Consider the following 24194-nt stretch of genomic DNA (forward strand, 5'->3'; position numbering starts at 1 on the left):
CCACCTGCAATTTTACTTATTACAAAGCAAGACATCATCACATAATTTCCTTTCAATGGAAATCATTTCAAAAAAAGAGCACGGAAGGTTGTGGGTTCAAATCAAAGCAGACTGAGACAACAAAATTCAATTGGATGCCAGTTGGTGTGACATATTGTGCCAAATGAAAGCTGTGACTATACTCTGTCTCTGCTCAGTAAGCAGAGATGGAGCGCAGATCTCTGCTGGGCTAATTTAGAGCCCAGTTGGGTCTCCCACCCACACATCCTCTCGGTATCACCGTGTTGGTGATCTCACTGCCTTGAGTTCAAGGGGAAACCATGCAATCTTTTGACTGAGCTGAAATGTGTGTGATTACCTACATTAAATGCGTGGGAACTGTATATAAATTCTGGTGGGAGTACATATGTCATTTCATGAATGTACGAGCATGTGTGTTTGTGCACTGCCTATGGGAGAAAGATACATTGCAGTATTTCAGCGCAAGCGTGTGCTGATGTATTGACTTTGCCAAAGAATCCCCAGTGATCAAGTCCAATTCAGCAGCTCTGCCCTAATAAGCTCTGCACATCAAGGCTTTTCTCCCATTTTTTCTCCGCCTCACTCCCTCACTCTTATCCTTCCTCCTGCTTTTCCTTTGACTGCCACCCATTAGCGAACCCAGACCACACAATAGAACCCAATCACATCTGGCAATTTAAATTAGCCCTATTTTCTCTGTCTCTTGCGCTTCAAAACATCTCTCAACAGAATGGTCCCCGTGCTTCCTCGGCACCCACACTATTTGGCCCCCATTCATGTGTGCGCACATGTGTGCGTGTGGATGTGTGTCATTATTTCTGAATGCTAGTGTGAGCATAAAATAAAAAGGGAACAAAGAGAGTGGAGCCCAGCAATGACAGGGCCACACTCATTAGGTTTTCTAAAGATATTATAACAGAATTACAGCACTGTTCTGTCTAGGGCAATTAGTTTTTGCATATTCACTGTATGCGTCGGTGATGACGGCGGTGTGCATATACATGAAGACAGAATGAATTAGACAGCTTGTCAATTAGAGAATCCCTCACCGCCTCTTTCATTGCTCATTCTTTCTGAGTTGCTGGCAGGGAAAGTGGGCTAAGACAAACACACACACACACACACACACACACACACACAAGCCTAAGCCTAATTAAGAAATAAATGCCATGTTGGTGCATTTTTTTTCTGTTATGTAAAGGCGTCATCATCATCATCATCATGTTTGTGTGTGTTATGCTAGTGTTTGGAGTTAGCTGTCACGCAGGCTACTTGGGTCTGTGTCTCAGCATGCAATTTGGTTGCATGATGCAGGTTCTGTGGCAGCAGCGCTATGAGATAAACATAATAGTTTTAACAAGCTGCCCGCACAGGAAAGGAGAGAAAAACTGCTTCAATAATAGAGAAAGTCACACTGACGCTCTAGTTTGTGTATTATTGTTCACACAAACATCCATTAGGGACGCACACATACACATACACACTGACTATACCTTGAAACAAACTTTATCTCTTTCTTTCCTTTACATTTACACACACACACACACACGTATCTACACTCTCACAAGGCCTTTCTTAAGAGAAAGCTTGGCAGACAGCTGAGAGCCTTGGACCTCACTGTGACTGATTGGGAGAGTGTACGACTCTGAAGGCAGTGACGCCTCCAACCCAGGGACAAATAAATCACCATGGTGAAGAGAAAGAGAAGCAGGGGAAAAAGATAAAGAAGTCTCACTGTGAGGAACAACACTGCTCCGTGTGCCAAAGAAATCAATTAGTCTAATGTGCTGTACGCATTAAAGTCTGCTTTAGAGTGCAACATGTTGCATAACAGGCCTCCGTATATGTGTATACACGTGCTACACATACATTTGCATTGAGAATGCCTGCATTACATTGCTTCCTGGCAACACTTCAAGTTAAGCATCAACCCCTTTTTTAAAGCCGCGGCAACTTTTGACCCTGTACATTAGGTAATTGGGAAATTTACACATAAATGTAAATCCAATATTTGTTCTTCTTTGAGCTCGGTTTGAGTCTCCACCAACTCCTAAGGGAAATATTTGGCTCTTTAGCTCCTAAATAGTCCAATTTCCTCACCAACTAGTTGCTAGATTTGTTTTTTGGTGCTGTGCAGGTAGCATGCAGTGGGTTTTTAAGAGGAAAAAAGCAGAGTTGGAAGATTAATCCTTTTGGTTTGTCTTTTACTGTTACTGTATCATTGACATGAAACTAAGTCAATTTCCTGATGTAATGTCTTACGTCTTAGATCTGGCACAATACCCAGATCTGCTAAATGCAGCTACTACAGATACAACGACAAATCACTTATTCAGCCTTTTATTTGTCGTTGCCCTTTTTATTGGTGAGAAGAAATGTACATATCATTCAGGTAACATTAGCAAGCTTGTCATTTGGCCGCGCTGACCCTTACTTTCACTGGTTGATATGATCTTTGAACTTTGTACTCCATAAAGACCAAAAGCATGGTCTATAGTGAAACACTCACTGCATCACACCTCAAGCACTGGAATCACCCAGTAAAACTTTTAAACAGATCTTATCAACATTCTACACTTATAATCTTGTATCTACAGGTTGTTAATATTCATCAAGCTACCACTAAAACTTGTAGTGTTTTTGCTTTGTTAGCCAACAAAATGTAATACAGATGTTGCCTAAATCCAAGAATCTACGTTATGCAGAACTTACCTATATATGTGAAAGCTGAACCCAGTGGCCACTGTTCGGCAAAGGTCACATATTCTCACTTTATTCCAATCTTGTGTTTTCAGTTTAATGCTGTTTTTGTTTTCATTTGAATAACAGACTTAAGTGACAAATTGTGGAAGATGTAAACACTGATTCAGCAAATGTGACATTTAGAAGATGGGAAAGAGTACACATTTATATTGCTTTAGAGTAGTTTGTGCTGACAAAATAGACCTTGATACAGCAAACTAAAGTCATTCTCCCTGTCTGGCCCCCTTTCCCTTCCTCCTCCTCCGCCTCGTCTATTTGCTGTTATTTTTTTTTTTTACCTGAGTCTCCCTCCCACTCTCCTTTTCTCGCCGTCTGCCTTTCCATCTCATTTGGTCAGTCAATCAATAATGCTGCAATAATTTGTCTCCATTTCCCACAGCCTATTCACATGTCAAAGAAAGCGGGCTCCAGTCTGAAGCACACTGCATTCAACAGTCCAGCCCTCCCACTCACCCGCTGCCAATTAACTTAGCAAGTGATTGCTGCTAGGCTAATTAGTTTTGTTGCAAACACTACAACCGTAAGGCAGCGGTGAATGAGTGTTAGGTTGTTCACTAATTCACTTGTTTTTCAGGAGTTAACATAACTCCTAATCTCGTGCCATAGTTGTGTGGTTTTGGTGTGATGTACTGGTTTGTGAATTTGCCCGACATGTTGTTTACAATCTCCGTTACAGCTAATGAGCCGACTGATGGCTAATTACATTTGTGTTTATTTTGGGAAGGAAGCGGTGTTGTCTTGCATCAAATAACCTCCCCACCCTCCCTTTTTTTTTTTTTTTTTTATACACGCTCACAAGCTCTTGTTTGTTACGATCCTCGACTCTTTTTTGCTTTACTTTGTGACGTCTGTCTTGATTAAGCAGCACGGCGAGCAGCTGGGGAGCGGCAGCGTTCGGGAGTGATAAAATCCCTTCAGGTGGAACTCTGTCAACACCTGCCATCTCCGCTCGGCTCTCAGCAGTTGCATGCAGACACCAGGCCGGGCAGAGAGAGGAACAGCAAGCACAGCAGTGCAGCGCAACAGCACTTCTACCGTCTGGCGCACCCTGGACAGCTGAGTACCAAGGACGGGTCAAGTGTGTGTGTTTAGGTGTGTGTGTGTGTGTGTGTGTGTGTGTGTTTGAAGGTGTATGGTCTCTGCAGAGGAAAGGATAACTTAAGGCAGAGAGTGTGTGCATCGATTGGGTCAAGACTTCTCCTGGAGAGCAGATGTTTTTCCCCACACTCTCTCTTCACTTCACTTCACTTCGAATCAGACATTATGATTTTTTTTTTTTTTTCGGCCCCTGGACGATGCTGTTAGCTCCATTTCCCAGCATCCTTCTCTTTCACAGCTTTCTTTTTTGGAGTGCAAGTCATTTCCTTCCGCTTTTTCTGTCTTTTTGTGACATGCCTGCTTTCAACCCCCCTCCTTCAATAAATGATGGTCCCTTTCTCCCTGACAGACACTAACAGCCGCATATATATGGATCCAAATGAGGCTAGGCGAGCTTTTTATGGCTCTTTATGATATATTAATATTTATGCCACTGCCAACTAAGATAACGATAGCGTTTGAATTTAGCGCTCCCAATTACAAGTTCCAGCTGCTGCTCTTTGGGTTTGTGTGGATGGGTCTCGCATGTGTATGAGTATGTGTGTGTGTGTGCATAAGTGCTCAAATGAGAGAGCATGAAGTGGTGGAGTTAAATGTTCCATTTAAATGTTATGTCATGAACCAAAGGGCAGATTTAATCAATCTTGTTGAAACACAATTAGGATTTTCCTGCTATAAACATGATGCTACTTTTCTCTCTCTTTCACACACACACACACACACACACACACACACAAACAGAGACAGTGAATGAAGAGATAAGTGAAAGGAACAGATAAGAACTTATTAGTATGGGTTTATGACCATGCTATTAATATTATGTTATCATGAAGTAGCAGACTGATGGTTAGATCGAGTTAAATGCATTTTTAATTGCCGTTCATCTTAGGAATTTATTACACCCACCTTTTTCCATATTCCAATTTCCCTTCTTCCAATATAGCAATTATGCTAAGCAAATTCAGGATGACATCTAAAAATAGAAATGCGAAATTAAATAAAGGTGTTTTATATCCTACTGTCAGGAGCCAAGAGCGTACCCTGCTCGATGTCATGGGGCTTTCCTCGAAGCTCAGAAGAGCGCTGTGAATGTGTGCGTGTATGTGTGTGCGTCATGCGCCTGGTGACATCTACAGAGTTGAATGGTCTTAGTCATCCCTGCCAGACATCGTGGGTGGGTGAAGGAGGGGGGGGCAAAAAGGACGGCGCATGACAGCGCCCATGAGTCACTCCGATATATCCACTCGCCGGCAAGTTGGAACATACAGACATGAGTGATGACATTGGTGGTGGCAGCCCAGTGGGGCGTACAAATATGCATCTACTACCCGTATGTGAGTATGTGTGTGTTTTAAACATGGTGCCTGAATGATGCCTTCGACAGTTCTAATAATAATGATGGTTAGAGCGGTCTCCCAGTTCCATACTGTATGCAAACTGTATTCAGTATATCCTATACACCAACCTCAATAATATACTGTTTTCCATTTGTATATAAAAAAAATGGAACACGAAATTATGCAATATGATGCACTGAATAAAAAGTTCACCTGAAACTGATGGGATTGTCATTAGATTTTACTGGATAAGTGAATATTTTTGCCTACTGGTGACACAGTAACAAAGGTCAGGGGTCACCAAAGTAGGATTTATCATGTGAGTACCATGAATATATGTATACAATTTCATGGCAATCCATTCAATAGAGCCATGCTGCTACGAACTGCAAATTGTTTTCTTATATTTTCATGCTATTATTGCTTCAGGCCTTATTTTCCCTCAGTCCTCTGTGAATAAGCCTTTGGAAACGTGAAATCATGCACCGCAATAAATGTCTCACACAGCAGAGAGGAGATAGAACCGACAGATCAATAGCAACAGGTCAGACAGACTGGAAGCATGTAGGTAAATTTGCTCCAAAGGATAGACGGTCACATCTCAGATGGACGGACCAAAGAGGCACAAACCCTGCTATGACTCATAATATGCACTGTGCAAAACTAAACAGTTATTTTTACTTCTCTGCGATGGTCCCGGAAGTTTCATTTTTTTCCAGCTGTGAGCTTGCTGTTCCATTTCCTCTGTGCAGTGCAGTGTGCGAAAAGTAGCACACTCAAAAGCCAAGGTTTTTTTAAACATGTATAACAACTCTTTTGACTATACCTACTATTGTCACTTTCCCCATGTGTGAACACATACTAAATACTAAGAACCTGCTTAGACTTGATGTGTAATATGGATGCTGGGACACAACTTATCCACTGGTTGCCTGGTAACTAGACCTGGCTGGGAAATAGTCCGACGCAAACTCCCATGTAAAATGGTTAAAATACATTAGTGAGCTGTAGAGATGCTGGGAGAAAGATTTTGTTACCTTTGGACAGAGTCAGGCTAGCTGTTAAGCTAAGTGATTCCCAGTGGTAGTCTTCCACTGTACAGATATGAAAGTGGTGTCATTTGTTTCATTAAGAAAGCCAAAGGTTTGACATTATTCCCAAAATGTCAGGCTTCCTTTGTAAACTCTTACGACAAGTTGAACCCACAGTGGCCCCACAAGTTAACATAGCTGACGTTACCAGATGTCTGTAACAAACACTTGTGAAAGCTAAATAAAAACTTTACTTGAAAAACACATGTTGAACTAATTGGTGGAAAAAAACTAGCATGAATAAACGTGATATAAATCAATCAAGACTTCAAACATACTGAGAAAATGGATTCCAATAAATGTAATGTTTTTTTGTAATTTTGAAATGTCTACATTTTTGCTCGATCCAGGAGAAAAGAAAGGCTTTTAATAGACTTTGTGTTCATCAGCGGCAGATATAACGCAGCTGTGGCTGTGGCAAATGTGGCTGTGGAGTCTGCCCTTGTCAGGCTTGGGGCACTGTGGCATCCATCCTTTTACATCAGCGAAGCAGCGGCTTTACTGTGTAAATCAAACTGCCTCCCTGTGCTTCCAACCTGGCCGTATCTGAGACTCACCCTCGCCTGTGGATATGAAGGGATACCCACAGAGAAAAAACTCCTGCGGCTGTGGTTGAGCCATATTGCTGGATCAAAACAGCGGTCTGAGGTGACTTTATTATTCTTTGCAGTTCACCTCAGGGCCTTCAGCACAGGGCTAAATTATCCAGCATCAATGTTTTCATATCAGGTAATGTTTGTAGATAAGAAACCCATTCATGTTAACTATGCTTGCAATCTTAGATTAGCTTCATAGCATGCTAACAAGCTGTCATTAGTCATTAGATTTCACTGGATAAGTAAACATTTTTGCCTACTGGTGACACAGTAACAAAGGTCAGGGGTCACCAAAGTCAGTAGGATTTATCATGCGGGTACCATGAATATACATGTGTAAAATTCCATGGCAGGTCATTCAATAGAGCCATGCTTCTATGAACAGCAAATTGTTTTCCTATATTTTCATGCTATTATTGCTTCAGGCCTTATTTTTCCTCAGTCCTCTGTGAATAAGCCTTTGGAAACGTGAAATCATGCACTGCAATAAATGTCTCACACAGCAGGGAGGAGATAGAACCGACAGATCAATAGCAACAGGTCAGACAGACTGGAAGCATGTAGGTAAATTTGTTCTAAAGGATAGACAGTCACATCTCAGATGGACGGACCAAAGAGGCACGAATCCTGCTATGACTCATAATATTAGCATAATCAATTCTAACCCTCTTTCAAACCCAAACACAAAAGCCAATAGGTATCTATGAGAATGCTTAAGAGTCAATTTTCTACTGGCAGCTCTAACAACAAATAATGAGGCCATATCTGGTCGGGCACATAAAAATGTAAGAAGGTTGATGGACAGTCACATGCTTTGTAATTTTTATCCAACTTTGGCGTCTTCGATCTCTTGTTGAATTCTGCCTGGACGACTTTTACAGTACTAATAAGGTATCCAATGTTCTCTAGGGCCCAGGCTTGACATCTTCTTGTGATTGCCAGGCTATTCTTATAAATACCTGAGCATAATAAGAGAATGGGCTGCAGGCGAGTGAAGACATCCAGGCAACCGGCGAAGGAGAAAGATGTAGCTGGCTGGGCCCATCTGCTCATTAGTGAACAGGTCCAGTTATCCTGACAAGTCAGAGCTGTCTAACCTCACCCTAGCACAGCACAATTCCAGACATTTTTCAACCAGTCAGGCTCAGCGTGGAGCCATGGGAACCACTGAAAGCCATGAATATTTCACCAAAAAAACATCCCTGTGCTCTAGTATTTTTTCCACTATTTTAGAAATTAGCTAACTGCAAGCAAAGCGGTCCTTCAAAAAAGCCCATGCTGGTCAACGTGATGACAGAATCTGTGAAAACTAAGAAGTGAGGCAGAAAAATCCAGAAAATGCCTGTCTCCTCTGTGTTAACAACCGCATGCTGATGTCCCCGTCCTCCCACAGCATCCTCACACCTGCTTTCTCTCTCTCACATATTCTCTCCAGCCGTCAACTTCCATCTCTTTGACAGTGACACGCAGCTCCATGCTAGAGGGCCACGTCACACAGGCAAAAAATGGCACAGCTTGGTATTCAGGTAAACAGTTCTCCCTCTCACACCGAATTAGTTGAGACACGGGTTTGACTTTTGCAAACTGAGGACCAAGCTCAAGCTCAAAAATTACTGTCAGTATTACATCAGTGTTACATAATTTCTGTCAGGTCACAGGTTATGTGTATTCTATTTATATCTGGTGGAAAGGACAGCAGGGTCTAACACCAAACACTGGAGAATTAAAGGTTTGTAACATAGATGACAATTCAAAACTGTAAAAAATGACAAATTTCAACAATCAAAATAACGCAGTTCTAGTATAATAATGAAATACAGGTTTGTAGTTCAGATTTGTTTGGTTGGACAGTAACATAACAAACCAGGTGAAAAACAACAACTTTGTTGTAGTTTGAACATACTGGGAAAAGTTTGCTATTTTCTTTGTGGTTTATGTCTTTAGGTGTGCACAAACAAGTGACGTGACGTTGCACTAGTGTAAAGCTGGTGCTTTTATGATTTATTAAAAGTTATTAGTCAGCGTTTGTGACATTGCAGAATTGTAGTTGACAACGTGATATCTGGAAAAAGTAAAGTTTAAGAGAAGAGCTGCAGTTTTACGTGGACGAGCATTTTTCTGAAACTCTCCACAGGGAGTTCATTGCCTGGTGATGGGAGACCTATTGATGGGCCCACTTCTCCCGCTCAGTCAAGATAGGCCTCAACAGACAACTCATTATTTATTTTTCATTCAGAGGCCTGAGATAAAATGGCTGCCGGTCTGACATTGATGTATGAGCATCTCATTGAGGGAAAATCCACTCTGCTGATCCTCTGAATCCGAAACCAAGCTAATAGGCAAAAATCTAATCGAAAGTGATTAAAAACAAAACAAGTAAAACGGAGGAGGGGGGGGGCATGCTATTCTAGCTGCATAAACGCTAACTCAGGGGAGAGATGGCAGGAAAGGATGGGTGATGAGTAAAATGCAGCAGATTTCACTCTCATTTGCTAATTGAGGAGATAATGTAAATCATTCAGAGTCAGTGGGATAAACGGCCCTTTAAAAATCAATGGGAGTTACAAAGCACCTACCTCTATGGTTTGAGTCGTGGAGGAGTGAATCAGCATCTCTGAGAGACGGACGGACCTCATCCTGGGGTTTGCTTTGCCTGAAGAATTGTAAGATTGAAGATGTTAATTGTGCTAAAGGTTAATAACAAATCTGCAAGCAGGAAGAGGAACTCAGGGGCTTGTAGGTTTTTCTAAAGAATTAAAGTGAGATTTTAGGATTCACCAGCCTGGGAGTTATTCTCATACTTTTATTAGTAGTGAGAAATCAGCATTGACTCATACGTTGATGAATAAGTAACAAGAAATTGCACCACAGAAATGCCACATACGTATATGCAATTTTAAGAGCAAGGACACTCTTCTTCTTGAATGGCTTGATGTTCTTAGAAAACATTTCCTTTTTCTTTTTCACCCTAGGTTTCAAAACAATCAATAGAAAATCCCAATCTAATGTTGCAGTCAAAAGGTCCTTGGTGTGATTGTATTGGAAAGGAGGAGGGGAAGCCCTTAATGAGGGAGTGGGAGGAAGGCTGCTGAGATCATTTAATCATTGTTCCTTATACATCCACTTATCATGCCACAGCAAAACTAGCCATAATGGCTTGGCTGTGCTTGGCAGGATATTATTTCATACATGGGGGAATTAAATGAATGCATGGCAGAGTTCAGTCTCAGAAAAAAAATAATGGGAATCCACTCAGCTTAAAATATTGGATTTGTTAATGGATGGAAGCAGTTAATCTAAAGCTTGATTCTGAAATTGTCAAAAAAAAAAAGAAAAAGAAAAGGGGGGGTAAGAAAGGGAGTGAAAAGATGTAATAAAACAGAAAGGGAAACACTATCTTTGCAATAAACACTGTGATTTCCTCCACATTACAACCACTGTCTATCAGGAGTGACACATGCATGAAATGCCATGAATGCACACACAACGGCTGTCAGGCTCTCCCCAGTGTAGGGTTTAGATGAAGGTCACCCGTTGTTTCTCTAGCACTGTCATTATCTGACAGGGAGGGAGAGATAAGAGGTCGCCGATAATAAATGCTCCTCCATGATTGGAAATAATCTTGACAAGAGCCTCTCCAACAGTCCAGAAAAGTCCATCAATGAAACAGGATTGAGTATGACATGTTTTTGTCTGCGCCCGGCCTCATACAATATGGACTCGCTGCAATTTCAAATAAATGTGCGAGCGGCGCGGTCGATGAGGGATGATTTATGCAAGCGTGTTAACCGCAAATGCTTCTCACTGGGCATAACACTTGCGCAACCTTTACCTCAGAGTGAAGAAATGAAAGGGGTGATGTGTGGCTGTTTCCACTTTTAAGTATGCTTTGAAGACAGTTGGCTGGAAGAGACATACTGGCTAATTTCAAGAAACTGACTGCTGCCTTTAAGTACTCTAGTGCATTGGATTTTACAATGACTTTGAAGTTCATGCACTGATTTTTAGATTTATTATTCTGCACTGTCCAAAAAAATGTACAGAAAAGGAAGATTTACCATTCTAAATTGTTAATAACTTCTCAAACAACAGGTCTTTGATTTTACAGAACTAAACAAGCAGCATTTTGATGGCTGAAATGACCATTTCAGCAGCTGTCGCTCGCTAACATAAGCTAATGCTTGACATTGAAGACAATAACTCTGTAAAAACAGTCTCATCTATGACCATATATATATTCTATAACTCTAAAATACTTGGATTAAAGCTGCACTAAGTCAAAAAAAAGTCGCAATCCTCATTTTCAGCTGACATAAAGGACCTGCATTCTTCTTGTATTGCAGTGAAGAGCTAGTTAGCCCTAATGTGAATAATTCGGTATAACTAAAAATGTAATTAAAATGTTATTTGTTTAACGTGTCATTGATTTGGAAGCTTATTATAGAAAAAAAATACTTGGACAAAGCGACACAGTAGTTAGATTTATGCCTTAATGAGCTGCTAACGTTAGCATCAAAGCTCTGATACTAACATCAGCATCACCAAAGAGTATGTTCCCGTCCTAAACAGGTATTTTTCTGACATAATCTGTATCCTTTCAAAATAATGTAGTTAGCGTATAGCATGCCCCTTCCCTTCAGGCACAACACTAGGTTGCTATTGTAGGTTGTAAGCTAGGTAGCTAGAAATGCCTACATTGCAGACAAACACTGTTGAATCCTCTCCACAGACTTTGCCAATAGTTTTTGGTATTGCATCACTTCAAACGTTTTAAATGCTAATTATCGCTCTTATTAGAGATGCCCACACACCATTTCATCACATGGGCTGATCAAAGCCTCTGGGAATGAACAATATTCATCTAAATGACCTCAAACGCTCTCAAAGTTGAAATTCAGCACTTTCACCTCAGTCATTGTTTCATTTTGAATCCAATTGTTCTTGAGTACAAAGCCAAATCAATAGAAAATTCGTCACTGTCCAAAAACTTGGACTCTGCACTTTATATTGTGGTCTGGTTCAGTGAGCAAAGTTAAAAGTTGTTGTATGAACCACACCAAAGTTTAAATATCTGTTTTCAAATTAATGTTTGTGATTCAGGATGTTGCTGTATGGAAGAAACCTGAGGTAGGGTCATGTTGCTTCCATTGTGCAGCATGCATCCATTTATCTTGTTAGGTGTGTATTATAAATCTACTCTGATTCATAGTTTGTGTGCGTTGCATTTTGGTTTCAGTGAAAGGCAATTTCTCAGGTAGAACATAACAAACACAGTCAGACTACTTCGAAAGTATCCTATGATCCAGTCCTGTACCAATCCAGCTCATCCAGAGAGGAATAATGTACATTTTGTTTTTAGGGTACTGTTTTATGTATATTTTGATTTCGGGAGTTAACTAAATTATCTCAATTCATGTTTCATATCAGCCTAAGGCAGAAAACACAATTAAAGTGTTTTGAGCAAAGCATCTGGACAAGAAAGATGAGTGTGTTTAGCAGATGGGCTGTTTAAAACATAATACACTGCCACTGACAGCATGAGTGCAGAACGTAAATGTTGTCACGATCGCATTAACCCAAACGCACAATTCGACACAGAGAAGTTCAAAATAAGAAGTATTTAAAGAAAAGTTCTCTTATGGAGGAAAAGTACAACCAAAAGACAAGAATCCAAAAATTCAAAGTACAAAGCAGATTATGGCTCAAAGCTCTTACACAAACACAGGGACTTGATGAAATGCTGGCTCAGAGGGAGATGTGGACAAAAGACACACAATGTGAGTGAACACAGATGGAAACGATCAGACAATCCCACAGACAGGAAGTAAAGCTAACACGAAGAACAAGGAAATGTAACTACAAAGTAGGACAGGAAGTCACCAGACAACACAGGCACCAGACATATATGAACTGATTTCCTCTTATTTTTGATAGTATTCGCTTATTTTGTTTGTACCAATTGATTTTTGGGATTCATACATTTCTCTAGCAAGGCAACATGAACACTAAAAGACTCCTCGTTTACAATACATCCATGTTATTCATGTCTGGAAGGCACCGAGGCTACCAAATTAGGTAGCTAGCGAGCAGAGCCTAATATCAATGCAGGAAATGTGAGGCAACTGGGAATGTCAACATTTTCCTTAGACATAAAATTACAATATATGAACTGACCATCCAGCTACTAAATCATGTCACAACTCCTGAACTCTTTCAGAACATTAGTTCTTGTTTTTTTTCTCTACAAATTAAGAGAAAATGTTGCTGCATGAGGCTCGTTGTTTGATATCATCAAATCTGTTCCTTCTTATCGCAGGTCAATCTGCATAATTAAACCTTTATCAAACACAGAGTGATGGATAGACAAGATGCCGGGAAAAAGTGCTTACAGAGTGTAACCGCATATCAAGATTTTGTAGAGCTTGTCAGGAGTTTCTGAAGTGTTTGCAAGAACTTATCTATTCTGTGTGAAGTGCAGGTCATTTCTGTCCTTAATTATACCGACTTTGGGTGGCTTTTGTTTTGGTCTGCAGACAAACTGCAGGAGGGTCCATTAATCTGTGTTTTGATCACAATCGATACCTTTTATCTCATTGCAGCACAAAAACTAAAGGGTAAAGTATGCATGGGCTCACAGGCTTGGTGCAAACTACTGTATAATCTTTGCTGGTGCGGTTTCATCAACTGTATGCAAACAAGAGCGCTTAAACAAATTTGAGAAACATGGGGGAAAAAAATGCTTTAGGTGCTTTGGATATCTGGTGCTCCAGAGAGAGGGAGAGTACAGGGGCCAGAACTCAAACGGCTGGGAGTTAGGGGAGATGTGCTGGCAGCGCTGTCACCTTGGCGGTCTTTATACATCCTCCGGGGACAATTTTGCAGAGAACCAAAAGAAGTCTGAGCGCTGGAGCGGCCCCCGGCTTCGCAGATGCTAACCTTTGACTGTCCTTCTACTCTTTCAGCGGGCTGTTAAGACAATTGCTGATGAGCAGCAGCTGTGGTGAGCAGCACACAGGTGTGGGTCATTAGAGGTAATTATTAAATCCCTGAGTTCCTCCTCACTACCACAGGCACTGTGTCTGTGAGACAAAAAGCTTGTCAAGAGCCCAGTGTCTTTACAATTTAAGATAAGCTTGAGGACAAGGGATGCATTAAACAATACGGAGTTCTGTTTTACAGGATGATTCTAGTAAAACTCTGGAGTAGATTGCATTACTGTTAGACAAAGGTCACTATAAAATCCTTGTGAGATAGGTAGTGCTTGGATGCTTGATGATATTGTGTCACTAATTAGACTATATGTTATGCGTGTGGATAAACCTTCCAGTTTTAGGTTCCCTCAGTCCTCATCACTGTAAAGGCGGTTTGTAATTGGCCAGTGATGTGATTTCACTAAAACTCAAATAACAAAAAGTAAACCAAATGTGACATCACTGGAAGTAAATTATTTCTGACCTAAATGAGGCCTATTTAATGGTGGTGCAGATAAATCTCTAGGGTGTCATCCTCCATTGTTCCTGACTGACTTTTGATAAACACAGCATTTATGTATCATTACTGAATTTGAATTTGTTGTGGCGACTGTGTTAGCAAACAATTAGCACATGTTAGAATGTGTTTGCAGCCGTGATTCTGGCCAAATGACGAGTGTTTGTCCAATACTCACTTGCCTCCTTTAGCTCTTTAGAAGCTAAATTTCTAAGTTAGGGAAGCTTTGTTTGCTGTTTGATGTTTTATGGGCCTGATAACCAAAACAATGAGCTGAAAGGTGCTAAAACACTCAAACAGGAACTGGTTATCTGGCAGCTTCATGATTGTCACTACAAGCTACACCTTTCACTTAACATATAGTGATTTGAGCTATTCTTCATGTTAAAAATAAAAATTAGTGCAGCTTTAAGGTTTGAGATTTTTTCTAATTATTCATTTCTAGTCCTTTTGTTGTTGATTCATGGAATACCTTTGTTGCATGTTTGCAAATCTCAGAACAAAAGCTAAACAGTCGTCATAATAAACCTATTTTGTGAGAATTTTATTATCATCAGCGAATTAACTTCCTGTGTCACTACATTCATTTAGGTTTAAATTCTCTCTTGAGCTGTTACATATCGCATTTAATGCAGAATGGGAGCTCATTTAAGGCACAAAAGCACAAAATAGAATGGACTTCACCACACGTATCGCCACCATCTCTCGCTAGCTGTCGCTGGCCTTGGTGCTGAACTCGCACCACTGTCAGCATCTGCTGGTAAATAACTGACAGCCCTTGCGCAGATTAATGCCAAACTGTGAGCAAACCGGAGCAGATGTTTGCATGTGGAGCAAGTCTAAGTAGGAGAACAGCATGAAGGGGGATGAATTTCCAGAATGACCAGTCCTATTTTCCTTGTCTGAACAATGTGACTCTCAGTGACTCACAGACATCTCTTCCATACACCCTTGTCCAGGTTCAGCCACAGCTCAACACACACACACATGCTGGCCCACACCTCATTAGACAGACAGTGACATGACATGCAGCATTTCAGACGTTGTATTTGTATACGTGAGCGAGCCAGAACGCCAGGAAGCATCATCTGCGCGCGCATTTAAATGCGCACAAATGTTTTGTTTTAAACATGAGCACATGCTGTTTCATACATTACTTTAAATCCAATTAAAACGTGTGATCTCGCTGAAGTGTCACCAATGCACAAACGCGCACGCACAAAAGTGCACACAGTTAATGAGCCACCGTGCAACCAGCCAGAGTTTGTTGACGCTTCCTCTCAGAGCATTAATGTATTTCTCGCTCTCCTGCTCTGTGCGTCAAAGGATTACGGTCTCATTTGGAGTTAGCGCTTTCCTCGTGTGCCTCTGTCAGGGGACTGGCTGTCTAAGCCACACTGCAATAAAATGTTAATCTTTAGCAGTTTTTCTTTTTTCATTCTTTTCATATTTCAGTTTTAAAACATTTTCCTGCCATAATATGTGAAACATTCCCCTACTGGAGTGAGCTAATTCCCTCTTTTTCAGATGAAGCTAATAAGAGAGTCAATTTATGAATAAGTGAATCTTGAAAATAGCTGAAACAAGACATTAAAGAGTCTTTAATGGGAACTGAACTCTGGTGGCAGAACAAATGTCTAAAGAAAAAATTATTTACATTTCTGAAATGACTTTGCAAGAGACATTTTCTGGCAGTGCACTTATCTGCAGTAGCAGGGCAGACACACAAAACAACATAAAAACCCTCCTTTTCTTTGCTCCTGTCAATTTAAATGGACTAATCTGTTTTTCTCTCTTTTCCTCCCTCTCCTTCCTCTCTTTCACAGCCCCAGTTATTATCGACTCTTTAATGTCTGACTATTCTCGCTGCTTTTTAAAAGAAACAGAGCGTTTGGTCCAAAAGCACAAGAAGGCAGAGGGAGGTTGAATGGAACAAAATGCATGGCTGACAACCTATCGTACAGTACAACCGCCATCGAAGACACTATTTTAACGCACGCACACACACAACGCTACTCTCCTAAACAAGTTGTAGAGAGAAAAAACTACGCAGTGATGGAAGCAATGAGCATAGGGAAAGGGAGGGAGGGAGAGTGAAAGGGGTGAGAGATGAAAGCCAAAACATGAGAGAGGAGAGAACATAAACGAGGTGACATATTAACAAGGAGTAAAAAGCACTGCTGCATTTCTAGGCTGAGTTTTACTCTGTGTGCTTGTTGTCGCTCTATTACTTTCTTAGTTTCATCCTCACATTCTCCCTCCTCTTATCAGCAGCTCCATTTCTGTCTCCCTTCCCTCCCCATGTTGTTGCCTAGTCATTGGGGTTCATTCATTTGGCCTGACAGCTTTGGTAGATGCAGCACTTAGTCCTTATTGAGGACGTATTTCATCTTCTAATTTCTCCCAAACCCTGCTGCAGAGGACCATTCAAGCAGACGTCAACTCTTCACACACGTGTTAAAGATACACAATTGGACAATAAATGGATTTATAAATATGACTGATATTATGTTTTCTATTGAAATCCACACACTGTCAGTTTAATTTCTTACACATTTAGCCACCTGTTTCTCCACACTAGCATTGCTCAGCCAATATGGATGCTCCTTTTCAGAATTAATGCAAATTGTTCCACAAGAATAGGAGGCACAGTACTTCATTCACAACAAATAATAAAACTGAATTTTGAGAAAAATCCCAGGAAGGAATGGGCCAGAAAGACCTTTGTGGTTAACATTTGTGACATGACGGTTATGGACGGTGACATGTGGTGATAAGCTCCAGAGAAATGTAGTAAGTTGAGTGTGGTGTGCTTATTCATGTAATACTTAAAACCCTACCTTAAAACTGAGCACAAACATGAACACAAATAAATGTCCCTGGTGTGTCTAGAGACCCTCAAACTATGACAAAAGATCTCTCTTTTTTTTCTCCTGCTCCATCTTTTAGTAAATGTGTGTGAAAACGCACCATTTCAATTTGGCTCCCTTTATGATGTCATAAGGGGATGTTTTGGACATGTGACCGCCTCCAGCCCTTCCGCAGGCCGACTGTCCCCGCCTACTGAAAAGCTCCCTCACTGTCCACCATTGTGTTTTTTCCTCATGAATGCCAGCTCCCGGTAAAACAAACAGACGAAAACAAAGCACACAGATTGTTCTGCTCCTCTAAAACAGAGCATGCACAAACAGAAGGAAAACAGCTGCAGCAGCCATGTCTGATGTGAGAAAAATAATGAGTTTTTTGAACATTAAACCATGTAAGCCTGCTCTAGTAGGACCTCCAAACACAAGTACGAATTAGAGCAGATCAGCAGAATATGGGATCTATGGAGTCTATGAAATTAAAATGCATGATTGAATAACCTCGTGTATGAATATATCTTGGTATCTGCACACAGTACAAGACACAGAGCAGAAACATTCGGAAGGCTCACAGTCTGGTTTTCAAATAATCCAAAATGTTTTTTTGTTGGGTTTTTTTGCAAATACAGCGAATTATGAATGCAAACACGGCAGCTAACAATAAATAATCCATGCTAATTTGTTCTCTCCATAGACGCCCACTGACTGTTTTATGCCATTTGCAAATAATGCAAGACTCCACGCTGGTTTACACAAAGGCACCCACACACACACACACGCACAAATCGCCATGGCGAGACAGAATTGGCTGCAGTGAATCCCCGGGCCACTTCACCGAAATGCAACCAGACAAAGTCCTCGCCTCACGAACACACACACACACACACACACAGTACACAGTCATACAGTACGCACACATTGACCCACACATGTGCACACACAAAGAGAGGGATTCCCCAGACTCATGATTATGGGTGTGCACATTGCTAACACAAACACACACACACTTACACATGCATTAAACACAAAGTCGTACGCTTACACACACACACACACACACACACACAACTGACCACAACATGCAAGCATCTGAGCAGATTTATTAACAGAAGCGGACAGGAGGGAAGAAATCTGCCTTGCTAAAGGGCCTAATGACCTCATCTGTGGCCGGCAGCCGACATGACTGATAACATCCAAAAACACACACACAGACACGCACGCACACCGCCGGAGGCTCGTCCTTTCCTGCCCTCTCAAACACTGTTCTCACTGTGTTGTAACGGTTTAATTTTACACCATGCTACATTGCACCCTGATTAGCAGTGAGCTGCACCTTCCTCTGATTAAAAAAAAAAAAGAAGTGAGAAGCGTGCACACTGTCTGTTTCAGTCCTGATCTGAGCAGCGGCTGGTGGAGAAAGCCTCAATTTTTCTTCAAATAACCAAAAATACACTGCAACTTCACACACAACAAATAACCTAAAATACACTGTAGCGTCACACACAGTGTGTCTGTTTCTGTCTTTCATTTTCACACACACACACACACACAGAGCATTGAACTAAAACACTTGAACTCCTCAAGACAAAACGACACACAAGGGAGAGAGACGTGGATGTAAGGAAGTGATCAAGAGATGGATTGAGATTTCCAGAGAGAGAGAGAGATGAAAAACAGATTATCCCTCCTCCGACTGGTGTTTCATTTTTACCCATTCTCTCTCGTAGTCTCTGGATTTCTCTCGCTTTTTCTTTCCACTGGCTGGCTTTTGCCGCTGCGTTACGAGGGGTGTGTTTGTGCGAGTGTGTGTTTGCGCGAGCATTTGTTTGCATGACATAAACCTTTGTGACAGGTCGGAGCATAGCCGACTGATGATGATACCAGCAGCATGCGCACATGCACCAATTCGCAGCCGCCTGTCTCACCCTCCTTCCCTCCCTTTAAGCTCTTTCACCTATTCTATATTCTGAGTTTATGGCAAGACTTTCATAATGTCTACCTTGTCTGCACAGGCTCAGAATACAGCAGATAAGAGATTCGTAGCCAGGTGTGTGTTCTGGCTACCTGCCTGCAAGGCCGTCTGTGTGTATGTGTGTGTGTGCATGAATGTGTGTCTACAGCAAGACATCTCTTAAAGTGGATTTTCAGCTAATTCCCTTCAAGTTACTTCTCCCCACCCCTTGGCTATTTTATTTTCTCTCCAATTTCCAGTGTTGCGGCGTAAAACCACGCTGTCCACCCCCATACTGTTTCCTGGATATTTCTCCATGTTTTTTTCCCCTCATTTTTCGTGCCTGATCCATTAGCAGCCCTATAGCGTAAAGCTCCACCAGCTCAGCTCTCCAGGATTGGCTGGAAGAGATATCCATTTCTAGATGTAAATAAATCGGTTACTTCCCTGACAGCACAATTCATTAGCTCTCGCAGCAATCTGCCTGTTCACGCAGAGTGCTTTGACGCAGAGGCGAATGTGTGTGCAGCAAAGAAGAGAGAAAAAGGAGCAAGGGGGGTGTTAGGAAAATGTGTCAGCCTGCTCTTTGGAGGTTTGGGTGTGATTACAGGAGGGAAATGTTTTCATGGGACAGAGCAGCATGTGCACCGGGGTTAACAATGAGTAATCGCGGTATTGCCCAGTCTGTTACCTCATCGCTGGCTGTGCTTGCTTGTTATTAATTGAATTCAATTATATTATATATAATATATAATATTTTTCCCCCTCTCAAAATGGTTTCAGAGGCACTGCTTTCAGGAGACGTTATGCAGCAAAGTCTGTTTATAATGTACATGTGAGTACTAGCATTGTGCCTAGCACTTAGGTAAAGGATCACTACTGTCTCTCCATCCCCCTGGTATTTTGTACTTGGGATAATTCAAACTTTAATTTACTAAAGAGTTTTAATGAGGAAGCGGAGAAGAAAAAAATCTGTCAACGTTAGCATGCTTGTTAGCACAGCGCCCCCCCCCCCCCCCCCCCGCCCCCCCCCCAAGATTGTTAGCATTAATCTTTGTTAACACTAGTCTTTTTTAGTCTCAGACTTTTTTCTGCAAATTCCTCTTTCAGATAGCAGCTAATACTCTGACAGAGGTGGCTAAATAAAAGCAACGCAGCAAAAACTAACAATATCTTCCTGCGTTCCGTCAAAGGTCAGCACTGTCAAACTGGGTTGCTATTTGCTGGCGGATATCACGGAAAATTAAATATGTTCGTGACATTATGGCAGAAACACAATGTTGCATATGTTTTCCTTCTAAACATATTATGCCATTAAGTTTAAGTGAACATCATATTTTGGGCACAGGGTTGTTACACTTTCCGGTTTGCTTAGATTTAATCCAAAACGTGTTCAGCAAAGCAAATCAGCAGTAAGGTCTGCACAGAAGTATTCTGTAGGAGATAGGTTTTCCATGTTTTATCTTATCTTCATCACTGTGACATTGAGTGTATGGTAACCAAAAGTTCACCAAGCTTGTAAAGAGTCAAAGATAAAAGTTGCACACTGAATTTTGCTCTATTTATCAGCATGTGTTTCAACTCAAGCGAAGGACCACAGGATCCTTTACGCCGGATACTGTCTGAGATGCATCTGATTTCCACGAGCATGTATCTGAACTCACATTTAATGACTGAGTCTGGAGTTTTTAGCTTCAGCAAACAGACACTACAAAGTCTAAGCTCTTTTGAACTTTTGACAGCTGCACAGATTTCTATTCAAACCCCTGTTTACAGTACAAACTCGCTGTCATTTGATTCATGTTTTGCCAAATGCGTGTCACCAGGTTATCTCAAGAGTTAATAGTTTCATTTTGCGTGCAGGAGTGCTAGCTTGAACTGTAAGTACATTATAGCCTTGTAATGAACTTAATTTGATCCAAGACACTACACTTTCATTTTCAAGTGTGGTATAGACACAAAATCTACTTAAGCGAGGCAACATTATGATATTGTTTGGCTGCCATCTTTATGCTGTTAATTACTCAAGCACACTATTTTTTGCATGATATTGTTTTAATGTAATATTCATAAGTTGCTCATATTTATGAGTGTTTGGAACCAGTGTGATTATGTTTCAAGCTTCTTTCATCCTCTCTGCATCTCTGCTTTCCCTCCAGTGATCAGACCAGCTCTAGTGATCGGTGACCTGAAGCCACACAGCGAGAGCAACACTTCCACCCTGATAAAATCAACTCTGTCACCATTTTCCTGAGAGGATCTAATCAGTGCAAACAGTTTGCCAGAGAGCTACCCCAAGTTTCATGCTAATGCCAAAAAGAGTTTATCTGATATGAGACAGAATTTTAAACTTGTTAAACCCCATTTCCATCTTCAGTCTGACAGTGCCTCCATTGTAACCGACTTCCATGGAGGACATTCCCTAACTAATCACAAGAGACCAACGCATCCACCTGAACTTCAATTTAAGTTGACACTGATGCATAGCCCTGGCAACATACTGGTTTTGCTGGGCTTTTGAGACGAGGAGAAGTAAAGACAAATTATAATATTGGCGTACAGATTGACAGTAAATGGCGTTAGTCCCACATGTGGCACTGATTTGCTAATTGTTCAGATGGATTCAAAGTTCTGGACCCAGGCAACAAGAGAGTGATACATGTGGAGTCAGCAGGACACAGAAAACCTGTGTTTGGTGAGGAAGATATATAGTGAGTGAGGAAGTAATGTTATTGATTTCATTATCAATTCATTTCATTGAGCCTCAACAGGGAAGGTTGTGGGGACGTTACATCCTTAATTTCATATAAGCTAAATTTAGCTAGTTAAAGTTTAGCAAATTATCATCCTTTACATTTCATGACAAATCAAATCCCTCCTGAGGTTTTATAGGAATAAACATGTTGCGAATCAGCTTTCTTGCAGAGAATTACACAAGGAGATCAAAACCAGTCTCATCTGTTCACTAATGTAAAGCTATAGCATGGACATGGTTAGCTTAGCATTAGACTAGAAACAGCTAGCCAGATTTTGTTAAGCTGTAGATAAAACAAAAACATATATAATATGTTATCTTGGGAGCTTCAGAAGTACTGCTGACATGTTTGTTTGACCTTCAGAGGCAGGCTAGCTGTTTCCCCCTGCTTCCTGTATGCTATATGCTAAGCTAAGCTAACCAACTCCAGGCTATAGCTTCACATTTAAAGGACAAGTGTGAGAGTGGTTACGACCCAAAATGTTGAACTATTGTTTTAAATGTAAATTAATTCAATCTGATTGAGTTTTTGTCAACATTCATTCACTTTTCAGAGTAAAACAGTGATCAGTGAATCCTCTCGGTCGCTGCGATCCAGAAAAATGAAACCTCCTTCATAAAATCTCTGACAGATGCTATACATTCATTAACAGTTCTGAACGCTCCAACAGTTACTGTAGCCAATAGCATCCCAGCTAACAAGGTTTGCAGGGCACACTGTGAGTGATGGCCAACTCAGGCTGTGAAGCTGTTACTGGATAGCTGATGGAAGCAGTCCTGAAACACCATTTTTCAGTTTGCATTAATGTTCTCAATTTCAGTGAGGGTTCATGTTGTGTCGCCTATTTGCTAGCGATGTTGCTAACATCACAATACAAGACTATTAAGGGTGACATTTATTTGCTGGTACTGAGCCCAGATTATTGCTGTTTGTGGATAACGTCACGGTGTGTTTGTTAGCTTCGATTTCACAGTGAATTTCACTACAACAAAGCTTTCTGTTTTTTTGACTGAGGTGCCTATTTCTGAAGGTGTCACGGCTGATTAAACCTGTCCACTAAGTAAACAGTTCTGTTGAATTTACTTTGAAATCAAACTCATGGATCATCTAACCAAACTGGCTACTGTGATGAATTGGCAGTACAACAGAACACAGCCAGGACCTGTAACCTTTAACCTGTTTCTCACATGCATGCATGCAAATTGGTTGATTAGAAGAAGCACCAGGGTTAAACAAATAAAATGAGGTTGAGATTAAGAGAATTAGCAATATGGGTCGATGGGGGATTGATAATAAATGTAGCTGGAAAAGTAGTGAGGAGCCCAGGGAATTACACTATATCTCAATATCTCAATTGGTGATAAAAATATGTTAATGCATATTTTATTGTACAATTATTTCTGTCTAATTTATTGTCATTTACCATAATCAAACAAACATACAGTATACAGAAAGAGGCCACCGTTAATCATTCAAATGCAACAAAATCGTCAGAAAAAAGTAAAAGATAATAATAATAATAATAACAATAAATGAAGGGATTCTGTCCTCAGAAATGCTTAAGGGATTTTATTTTGAAAGGGAAACAGGAAATGTTTATTTAAAAATATGTATGTCTGCTAAACAGTAGAGTGTAAAGTTCCCTTTCCCTAAATCCTTACAACCTCTTTGACCCAGCATGAGCAACCTAACAGTGAGTTTACAGTAACCCAAACAACCCAGAATTATAACTCAGCACAATCAACCAAACAGTGTGGCTGGGCTTTATTATATAAAGCTCCAGTAATAAATATTTTCATTTTAGCTCATTGTTTTGTTTTACTCTAACTGCTCTCATTAGTGTTGTTTCCAGATGCAGCAGGCTCTCATTTAGTATTTAACAGCTAAAGAGAGAATGAGTGGACAGTAAAATTGAGCTAAAAGGAGATTTTAGAAAGACTTTACTTTGACAGGTGTCCAGAAAAACTGTATGTGAATGCTAATGTTGCTCTTTGAGTACTGGATGTGTACATTCGCTATATTGCTCTACTAACAACTTTAACATGTCAGTCTTGTTATGCTGCCCCCAAATAAAATGAATGCAGTTTAGTTAAAACTATATACAGTAGCTATATATACAGCTATATATACAGCAACTAAACCACTGAAGAACAGTATAGGTCACCAAATAGGAACCAATAGCAGGTTCACACTTGTTTTAGCTTTAAGTCTCCTTACAACAAGTACTGT

Source organism: Pempheris klunzingeri, chromosome 23, assembly GCF_042242105.1.
Source record: "Pempheris klunzingeri isolate RE-2024b chromosome 23, fPemKlu1.hap1, whole genome shotgun sequence".
Classification (NCBI taxonomy): Eukaryota; Metazoa; Chordata; class Actinopteri; order Acropomatiformes; family Pempheridae; genus Pempheris; species Pempheris klunzingeri.